An 11,090-nucleotide genomic window follows, 5' to 3' on the forward strand; every position below is an offset into this window, starting at 1 on the left:
TGGGATGGAGCCATTTCCTTCCCTTAACTTCTCCCAGCTCTACAAACCACCTCTTGGACTTGCCTTGCATGTACAGCTGCAGGGCTCAGGATACTAATAATGGGATACAGGAGCTTCTGGTTGGTCATCAGTCCAGCTTCATACAAACCAGTGGCAAAGCTGCCGTCTGAACCATGCCGAGTACTCAGCTCCATTCCCGCATCCTGATTCTATACCCTGCTCTAACACGAGGGGGTATTAAGAATTATTGTGGCAAAGCGTGTGTGCAAGTGGAGTTAGAGAAGAGCTGCACATTCCAGTCACACGTATTACTGGTAGCGTTTTATGTTCCTCTGGTGCGAGTGCACAACGTGAAAAGCCGGGGAGAATCAGACTCTCTGCTTTCATCGCAGGCCCCCCTAATTATTACCCTCGCTTGCTGTCTGAGAACCACCTAAGCACAGAGCATGATTTTTCTCTCACAGCTGGTCTGGCCAGAGCAGGGGTCAGCAGGTAGGGTAATCTGAAGACTTTATGGCCCTTTGCTACCCTTGTTCCTAGAGGAACAACCAGCAGTGCTGCCATTCGGTGGGTTTGCACTGGTGTTGCACTTCAGTTAGTACTTGGGAAAAGCGCTGTGGTGAAGTATGATTCCTTGTGTTTGTCTTCTAATTTGTGCTTGTCTGAAAATGTTCACATTTCAATAAACATTTCAGATGCTGGGGGGCGGGGGGGCGGGGAAAGACTTCATTGTTTAAAAAACTGGTTCTTGAAATAGTCACTCAACTGAAACTGAACTTCAGGTCAAATGAAGTCTGTCCTGGATCTGTTGTTGCATGTGTTTAGTATATGAAAGAGTGAATTTGGCTTTATGTTGTTTTCTAATTAGAATTCCCGTTTGATTTTTTTTTTTTGGTAGGAATTTGAAGTAATTGCCCAAATTATGCTCTTGCAGTCTGCATGTAACAGCTACTGCCTGACACCAGACCCAAAATTCATCCAGTGGTTCAGGAGACAAGAGCATTTAACTGAGGAGGAGAGGTAGGTTCTCAGTCCAGCTGGCAAAGCAGGCTTTTCTTACCCCACACCCACCTGCAGGTGGGTTATGTCAGCCTTCAGCTGTCCTCTTACAGGAACTTACATGTACTGCTGCTCCAGGAGGGTGGAAATACCTCTGTCTTCTGCTGAACAGCTGTAGAAACCCTGCTGAACATTTAGCAGGGTTGTTTTGAGACTGGATTTTTTTTTTTTTTTTTTGAGATTGGAAATCAGGCTTCTGACTTTGAAATCTGATAGTCTGTTGTGTCTGGGCTGTCTGTATGCCCAGACACACGCTCAGAGGTCGATCCTAGGGGCTGTCAAGATGCAGGCACTGAGCGTTTGGCTGGTGGATGCGGGCAGCAGGTAGCCAAGGCAACACAGAGCTCGCTGAGCGCTCACCAGATAAACGTCTCCCGGGTGTTTGGGGTGGGTTTTGCAGCCCTGCTGAGTTCTGTGCTACGGCACATGCTGCTAGACCAACCCAAGAGAATTTATTTACAGCATTTTAATATTTCCACTAGGTATCTGAATACCACTCTGCTGCACTAAGAGTGTAAGCATAGATACATACTGCATTGTACTGAGTCATAGTAAAAAAAAGACAGCTTATCCAAGATTCACATGCTAAGTATTTTCTTATTTTTTTTAAATGAAATGATGAATGTCATCCAAAAAAGCACTGATTTTAAAAATTATTATAAAGAAGTGAAATATCCCCTTCATCAGGGTAAAATGCAGACAGAGCTATGTTCCTCTTTGTGGGGTTGTAACCTTCGGTGAAGTGGGAATAACTGAAGGTTTCTCAGATTTCTTGAATATTACTGCTTTGAGATACATAACTAATAGTATTGTCTGTAAAAATTAACCCAGTGCCCTCTGTTCTGCAGTTACAGCCTTTCATGTGTCATCGAAGCAGCTGCTGACACCAGCACCACACCACCGAAATCTCGGAAAAGTGTGGTGAAGAGGCTGAGCCAGTGAGTAGGATGGGGCAAAGGCTACCTGCTGTGTTAATATGAACCTGAATAAATCAAATGTGAAGAATATGGTGGTGATTCGTGTTAAGAAAATATAATGACTTTAATGTATTTTGCAATGTATATATGTTAAGGGAGATTTGTCGTGGTTTTATGGTTAAAAGGGTTTGGAAGTTTTTTTTCTCAGTGACTGTTGCTATGCAAGTGGAAAATTACTGGAGGGACCCCTGTCAGAAGCCCCCAGCAACACCGGATTGCGCGGGTGGAAAATGATTGGAGGGACCCCTGTCAGGAGCCCGAGCAACACCAGAAAGCCCGGGAAAGTTTGTGGGGCCCTGCTGTGCATGTGAAGCCCAGGATGGGGCTATAGAAGGGAGTGACACAGCACCACCTGGTGTCCGTCGGTGCGGAGCAGAAACGCCCCTGCCCCCTGGCGTACCGAGATTGTTCTTATTGCAATCAATTTATAAAAGTTATTTTCGGCTCTGCCTCTGCATTTATAACAAGCTGAAAAACCTGGCTGGGGATCCAGACCACTGCATTACATTAAGGAGACACCATCAGCTAGAAATGCGTACTTCTGTCTGAAGCTGTCCCTTTCTGTTGTTGTAAGTAGTCATGAGGATTATTAATGATGAAAGGGATTAGAGACAAAAAAGCCTTCCTAAGGTGTCAGAAAAAGGAATAATTTTAGTGCTGGATTATAAATTCAATATCTACTGTGTAATAACTTCCCTGAATGCAGAGGCAAAACAGAGTAAATGAGGATAAAGTCTGGCCTATTATTAGTCTAATTTGCTACACACATGCAAAAATTCCTTGCAGGATTTTAATATGAAAATTAAGGTTAGCAAAAAGGCATTTGATAATAGAAACAATCTGCCCAACTGCCTTCAAGTTAGAGAAAGAAAATAATCATGGGGACATGGTTCAGTTTAGTTTAATACTGCAAAGATTCAAACAGGAGGTGGGTGGAGAACAGGGGCATGCAGCTAAGCAGACACAGGAAACAATAGACTAGCAGGAATTCATGGAAAGCTGCAGGGAATGAAAGCAGAGATCAAGGACAGAAGTAAAAATAAAGGTGAGAAATTTGAACCTGATACGAGAGGAGATATGAAGGGACTCCCGCATACCAGTGGCATGGTCAAGATGAGGGGGGGAAATGATGAATTTAACAGCACTATCAGCTCTTAACTGCCCTTTCCTGCTTCGTTCTTGTGCCTAGTTTCCTCAGAACAGCCAGTAGTCATTCACTTCACGTCAGCGCTACTGCAGGCTAGGGTCTGAAAGAAGAATGAATGGATGTTTTCAATCTAGAGTTTTGAGTCTGATATGCAAAAAAAAAAAAATAAAAAAATCCAGGCAGCTGTTTGGAAAGTGTTTCAATTAGTCCATCTGAGTTCCATTTTGCTTAGTCCATCTGGCTCTGAGAACGTGAGCTTTGAAGATGACAGTGCCTGAACTCTCGGTGGCCTCTCATTTGTGTCTCCCTTGGCACGTGCCTAAGCTGTGCGTAAGAACTGTCGCTGCGGAGCACAGGCTTTATTCTCTTGTTTCTGACTGCGTTTCAGCGCTGCAGTATTGTAATTTACTGCATGGAGTTTGTTTGCGCTGTGCAGTCTTTGCCTAAAGAATTGTTTCATCTGCACTCTGAATGTATTTTGCAAATTAATACTGTAGAAAAGACTGGCATAATTCACCCCGGCAACAGTGAGTGACCCCTAAATTGTTTTAAATCATTAACTGCATGCTGACATAGCATCTAATTCACCTGTCTTCTTTATATGTTATACAAGTTTGTTTCCTTCGACACTCCTTTAAATTTACTTGACCTGCATTTAGAAATGAGTCTCGGAGAGGGAGAGCCTATAATTTACACTTTCTTCTGACCTTCTCGTTGTGTACATCTCCATTCAGACTCTTAGAGAGAAACTGGTATCTGTGGCACCTTTATTGAGGGAAAGAATTTGCAGCGGGGATGAATTTGCCTTTTGCAGACCTTTGCCTGGTGTTTGGCCATGTGTTACCTTTCATGCACTCATGGCGGCTGAGCAGGTCTTGTGTCAGTGGGACCAGGGGGTGACAGCAGTGTGCAGGACGGCGTAAGGTGCAGCCAGCTGCCATGCCTCTAACTCGCCCCTCATCCCTTCGTTTGTAAACACATCAGGTTTACAATCAATCGTTTCCTAGCAAGTGAGTCTGAAAATTCAACAGACTGAAGAAGAGTCTCGTTTGTGGTACTTGGGCATTAGCTCTGATTTTGGCCTTGCAGCTGGTAGGTATGCTAGGTCAAGAAGGTATTGTGTTAGTGTGTAACAAACTCTCTTGACAAACCGTATAAACAACATAGAGGAAATGAAAACAATAGGCCACTCAAGATAGGAAAGCAAAACAATACATAAGAATTTTGAACCAAGTGACAGCTTTGCTCAGCCCAGCTCTGTTCTGCTTTCACTTACTGGCTTTTATGCCTTCTTTTCTATACTGGACTGTTTCTAGGCTCTGAGATGATCGCCCATAACACACCCATCAAAGAGCAACCCAAATCTGCTCCAGGTGGGAGCTCTGGTGACAGCACAGACTCGGCCAGTGTTTCAGCATGCGAGTTTAATCACTCAGAACCTGAAGACGCCTGCACCACTCCCGTAGGCACTCCAGATGCGTCTCAGAAAAAGGTACAGTCTGTGCATTATTGCCAGAATAAGTAGCCTGAGAGAGACTATTGAGACTGCAGACAGGGCCTAAACACTTGCCCAAGCCTGTTGGTCTTGATGAGAGCATCGCTTTTAGAGGAATGTAGACTCCAGAAATAAATGTGTAAAAATGAAAGCAACCCAGTCAGGATTTTGCACAATTCCTCTGTGTTGCTGAGATACAAGGCAGACTGAAGCCCTCCTTCCCTGAAACCAGATTTTCTTGTGGTGCGTGGTACTGGAAATGCACAAGGTTAATTTTTCTTTCAGTCCCTCGTTGTGCTTTTTGAGAGGGATGGGGCAGGCTAGCAGGCAGCATTTCTACCTGTGGGAAGTGGGGTGAGGAGCCTGAGCATCATGGTCACATGTGGCAGCGTGACATTAGCAGTGACATGGACAAGAGGATTTGTAAGCCCCCACAAACAAAACCAAATGAAACAGGAGATGGGATCAGCTGAAGAGGAGTAAGATCAACAGCTAGTCATTTCCTCCTCGAATATCTCAGGTTTGATGAATTATTCTGCTGTTAGCAGCCTGCTGTTGTGTCCATCATTCTCAGTCAGCTGTAGCTGGAAAAGGGTGTTTGACTTCAGCAGCCCTGTGCTCACCAAGGAAAGCCCAGCTGCAGCCAAGCTGCGCCTGCAATCTGGGGAAGGTCTTTTCTGGGTAGGAGAGCACGTGTGCATTAGGAACAGCCTAACCCTGCATGAGGATAGGAAGGCACTACAGAGAGACTTGGATAGATTGGATCGGTGGGCCAACGTCAACGGGGTGAGCTTCAACAAGGCCAAGTGACAGGTCCTGCACTTGGGCCACAACAACCCCCTGCATGGCTACAGGCTTGGGGAGGTGTGGCTGGAGCTGTCTGGAAGAGAAGGATCAGGGGGTTCTAATTGACAAACTGCTGAACATGAGCCAGCAGTGTGCCCAGGTGGCCAAGAAAGCCAACGTCATCCTGGCTTGTATTAGAAATAGTGTGACCAGCAGTAGGGAGGTGATAGTCCCCCTGTACTCTGCACTGGTGAGGCCACACCTGGAGTGTTGTGTCCAGTTTTGGGCACCTCAACACGAGAGAGATCTCGAGGTGCTGGAATGAGTGCAGAGGAGGGCAGCGAAGCTGGTGAAGGACCTGGAGAACAGATCCTATGAGGAGTGATTGAAGGAGCTGGGACTGTTTAGCTTGACGAAGAGAAGGCTGAGGGGAGACCTCATCACTCTCTACAACTACCTGAAAGGACATTGTGGAGAGGTTGGTGCTGGTCTCTTCTCACAGGTGATTAGTGACAGAACAAGAGGGAATGGCTTTAAACTGCAACAGGGGAGGTTCAGACTGGACATTAGGAAAAAATTTTTCACAGAAAGAGTGGTCAGACAGTGGAATAGGCTGCCCAGGGAGGCGGTGGAGTCACCTTCCCCGGATGTGTTTAAGGGTCGTTTAGATGAGATGTTGGGGGATATGGTGTAGGGGAGAACTTGCAGAGTAGGGCTGATGGTTGGACTCGATGATCCCAAGGGTCTTTTCCAACCTGAATGATTCTGTGATTCTGTGAACCCCGGGGGAGGCAGGGCAGCTGCAGCTGACCCACTGATAGGCAGGTAATGTCACAGCTCACCAGCCCTGCGAGTTTCACCTCCCGTGAGCTCCCTGCTGCCAAGACAAACACTGTGCCTTGGCTCAGTTTAATTCCAGTGGGGAAGTCGGGGTGCAGTGCTGCCGCACCTCCTCCTGCACGCCAGCTCACTCAGCGGGTGCAGCCAGCGTCCTACACAAAGGCACTGAACCAGCGTGCCAGGACGTTTTGTTTTGTGGTGAAGGCAGAGCTCTCCACCCCGCACCCCGGCAGCTGGGGCACCCCACGACAAAAGGAGTGTGAGGCTGAAGCTGTGAGCCCTCGTGCTGAGAGCAGGTGGGCTGGCTGTGTGCTGTTACCAACCCAAGAGACAAGATTCATGGGCAGGAAACCAGCAGAACGGATCTGATGGGGGGTCCACGGGGATATCTTTCCTACAGACTCTTCCCTTTTGAAATAAATTCTGTTAACTGTATTGTTGAAGCCCTTTTCAGGGATGTTTTGATGAAGAGTGTCATACTGGGGTTTAGCTTGTGGATATTTTAAATTAAACGATACGAAATGTTCTTAAACCAAATGAAGCACGAGGTCCCAGACACTAGCATCCATAAATCGTTTGAACTGTTTAGCTTGAGCAGTTGTTATGGTGGTTTCGATACGCAAATTGGAGAGGGAAGATCCTCTCAGCAGAGTCTGAGCAAGGCAGATGGAGAGAGGCAAAGCCCCGAGCAGCAGGGGAAGGAAGGAGGCAGTTCCCACTGAGGAAAGAATATTCAAGGAGAAGCGGCAGGCAGGGAGGTGTGTGTGTAAAGGCTCATTCCTGGCTGGAGCAGGAGCGGCGGTGCTGGTGACACGCTCCGCTCTTCCCCAGTTGGTCCCAGTCCCCGGCTGGTTGCCCACAGCCTGACGCTGGCCGCTGGATCTGCTGCCACCTCCTGGCCTGCCCTTCCTGAGAGGCAAGAGCAAGCCACGCACCCTGCCCAGCACACTGAACTGGAAATAAGTTCATTAAAATGGTGAAATTAATCAAGTGAGGTTCACTTTTTCTGCAGGCAAGGAATACCACTGCCAGCCTGCTGGACAGAGTGCACATGACAGGTTTTTCATAGGCTTTCTGCTTTCTCAGGTCCTTCCCCGGGAATGACGCACGCAGACATACAAAATGTCCAGTTTATGACAGTGGTTTTGTTCCTTTCTGTTGCGCAGCTCTCTGAAGAACCCTCGTCCTTCTCTTCCTCCATTCAGCCCATGGACATACCTCCCTCGGAGATGTCATCTTCAATCTCATCCCCTCCCTTGCAGTCCTCCGATGACAAGTGCGCTTTTTTTAATTGTTTACCTGTAATCTGTATACAATAAGTAAACTTTTTTCCCACTAATATTTGCCTGGAGTGAATCTATTTTCTTCTCTTAAGAGTTTATTACTGCATGTCAGTTGTGGGGTATTTTATACCTCACACCACTTCCCTCACCGTCACTCTTTCCAACTTCATCACTTTTACTGTTTTAACTGTTCTCAGCTTCTTCCAGCTCCCACAACTCATCTCCCCTGCCACCCAGAGAACTTGAAACACCGTACTTTAGCTGTAACCCTTCAGCTACAACCTTCCTATACCTTTTTTTACTCTATAGTTGTGCATTTTCTTTTTAATTCCTAAAAGTTCTTATGAGGACAGCTTCTGTGTTTCTTCAGCAGGGTGGCTGGAGGGGCTGTCCAAGTAAACCAGTCTCTCACCTACGTTACCCACGGAGGGGCAGCAGCTCACCACGAGCCATACATAGTCCAGTCACACATTGCAGGAGTGCAGTGAGCTTGTTGAGAGCTAAAGGGCAAAGCAAAAGCCATCCCGGTGCATCGGTCATGCACACCAACCTGCTATGGAATATTTTGTGCTGTTTTTTGAGCTTTCAGTTTAATGATTTCTGTTGTAACTAATTGGGTACTTTAGATTATACACAAATTTTACAACTTCATGAAATCATTCTCTTTTGGGCCACTGAATGATTTCTGCAGCAAGTTAATATTAAAAAAATAAATTGTTTTGAGTGTTTCCGTCTCTTCCTCATTGTCGCCATCATGGCATTTTTATCTCCTGGCCTCACAACCATGAGCTTGTTGGGTTTTCGCCCCCCCCGAACACAATACAAATGTTTGGAGTTTACATCACAGCTGCTGCTTCTACCTGTTAGCACAGTCCCTCTTCCCCTCCGAGCAGACAACCTGCCATTTCACAAGTCCCTTCAGCGGTGGGGGAGACTCCTAAAACTGCCAGAAGTCACACTGTGAGTCCCAGAACTGTGGCAGTTGCCTTCATCTCTAAAGCACTTCTCCTGTTACTATAGCAAAAGAAAGATTACCCTGAATTTAAGCTGTCTCTTGCTTTTGTTATTTCTTACTTAAGTTACCTCAGGAGACAAAACACAACAACACAAGCTTACTCAATTTCCTTCAGGATAAATACAACCTATTTGTGAACTAGGAATTTCATATTGCCATACTGAGAGGACAACAGCACTTTTCCTTTCTTAAACAAAAGCAAAGACAGACAGCTGTTAGGTTACAAGCAGTCTTATTGCAGATGACCAATTTTAGGGCCTGTCACCATAACCTTTCTTGGGAACAAGCTGTTTTTTCAGCTGGCTTGCTACTTACAGTTTGTAAAACCTGTTCCTAGCTTCCACTGCTCTGCCATCACGCTCACTGGGACAGGCACTGCTGGGTGTTTTTTACATCAGCTGGGGCCTCCTGGGGCTTAGCTCAAATGCTCCATAGCAGAGCAAAAACCCCACACCATAAGGAGAGGATAAAAAAAAAGGGGGGGAGAAGAAAAAAAGCGCCGCAGCAAACAGCCCTCTCAGTCGGAGCCAGAATGTTATAAATGCAGAGGCAGAGCCGAAAATAACTTTTATAAATTGATTGCAATAAGAACAATCTCGGTACGCCGGGGGGCAGGGGGGTTTCTGCTCCGCACCGACGGACACCAGGTGGTGCTGTGTCACTCCCTTCTATAGCCCCATCCTGGGCTTCACATGCACAGCAGGGCCCCACAAACTTTCCCGGGCTTTCTGGTGTTGCTCGGGCTCCTGACAGGGGTCCCTCCAATCATTTTCCACCCGCGCAATCCAGTGTTGCTGGGGACTTCTGACAGGGGTCCCTCCAGTAATTTTCCACTTGCATAGCAACAGTCACTGAGGAAAAAATACCCCCAAACCCTTTTAACCATAAAACCACGACAAATCTCCCTTAACATATATACATTGCAAAATACATTAAAGTCATTATATTTTCTTAACACAAATCACCACCATATTCTTCACACAGAAGGCTGGTTCAAGCTGGTGCTCCTACTTGTGCTCAGTTTTGAAGCCCCTTAGATAAGGGGGAGAAAAAAAAAAAAAAGTACATGGAAAGTGGAAAAACATCAGAAAAACACAGAAGTGTTTCAACTGGCTCCTACTTTTCCAAAATACAGTTAATTCTGAGTAGAGCAAAGCCTGGGAAACACCTGCCAAGGAACTGAAAACCCAGACAGGGAAAAACAGCCCTTGTCATAGCAGGTAGAACCACTGGCCATCCACCACAGCTTGTGTATAGGAAAAGAACAATCAGCTAGATTGAGGCCATGTCTGCTCTGAAAGGGACACATTCATTTAATTAGTTACATTTTTATTCTCGTTTCCCCCCTCCCCTGAAATTGCCATCAAACCCCTTGTACCACTCGCTTGCGGAGTCAACAAGAAAAAACCCACCCAAAAACCCCAATGCTGTTGTCAAGATGTTTTTAATAAACTGCTGCTGCTCTACTTAGGGAAATCAAAGTTAAATAAAACAGCCTCCCCGAGCATCCAAACCATCTCCATGGACAGCACCACTTCCCGAGCACGGAGTGTTAGCCACCTCTGGCTGCAGAGCTGCTTTCCCTGCAGTGCCAGCCTGTGGGACCACGCCTGTGGGACCTGCTGTGAGGCCAGGGTAGCCTGGTGGCTCCCATTTTTATCATTTGAATGAGCTACATTAAGGTTAAAGAAGGATGGGGATGCAAATCCCATTTTCTTTTTAAATCCATGCTGTGTTTCCTGCATGGCCACTAGAGCGATGCTCTCTGCCCTCCCGGGGCAGAGCCCAAAGGGGCAGCTGCGAGGCTGTGCCACAGCCCACAGCCCCCCTGCACAGCTCTGGGGGCTGGGATGGCACACTCGCCCTTCCCTGACCAGCCCCCGGCACAAAGCGAGGGCTACCGTGAGGAGCACCAGGGTTGTGGTCAGCCACGATGTTCATGAGGAAACTGCTGCAGGAGGATCATGAAAGGTCAGAAGAGGGAGGGTTCGAAAAACCAGAGTGCTTGCTGACAGAGGTAAATTGCCCCCATGGTTGAGGGAAAGAGAAGCTGCTCCCGTGGACACAGAGATGGGTCTTTCACAGAACTAAAAGCACATGAGGGTGGAAGAGATACAGTGGTGATGTGGATGAACACAGCGGAGCCGTAACGAGCCTTTACGTGGAGAGGCAGCCACAATATTAGATCGGAGAAACGATACCAGGCCAAAGAGACTCACCCACCCAGCACTGGCTCATCCCTGCTGCTCTGTCAGACTCGGATGCACACGCACAGTGACGGCCGAGAATGTGCTGGATGCTCTCCAGTTCACCAAAGTCCTGCTTCTGAAGGCCACACCAAGCTTCTCACCAACATCTTTGGGATTGCCATCATGCTTCCAACAGGTCAGACTTGCCCCTGGTAAAGCGAGACCTGAGGAGGAAGCGAGAGGGCTTGTCAGAGAAGAACGACCCAGGCTGTGCGTGGTGGCCCGCGGCAGACCTGCTC

The sequence above is a fragment of the Strix uralensis genome, chromosome Z, assembly GCF_047716275.1.
Source record: "Strix uralensis isolate ZFMK-TIS-50842 chromosome Z, bStrUra1, whole genome shotgun sequence".
NCBI lineage: Eukaryota > Metazoa > Chordata > Aves > Strigiformes > Strigidae > Strix > Strix uralensis.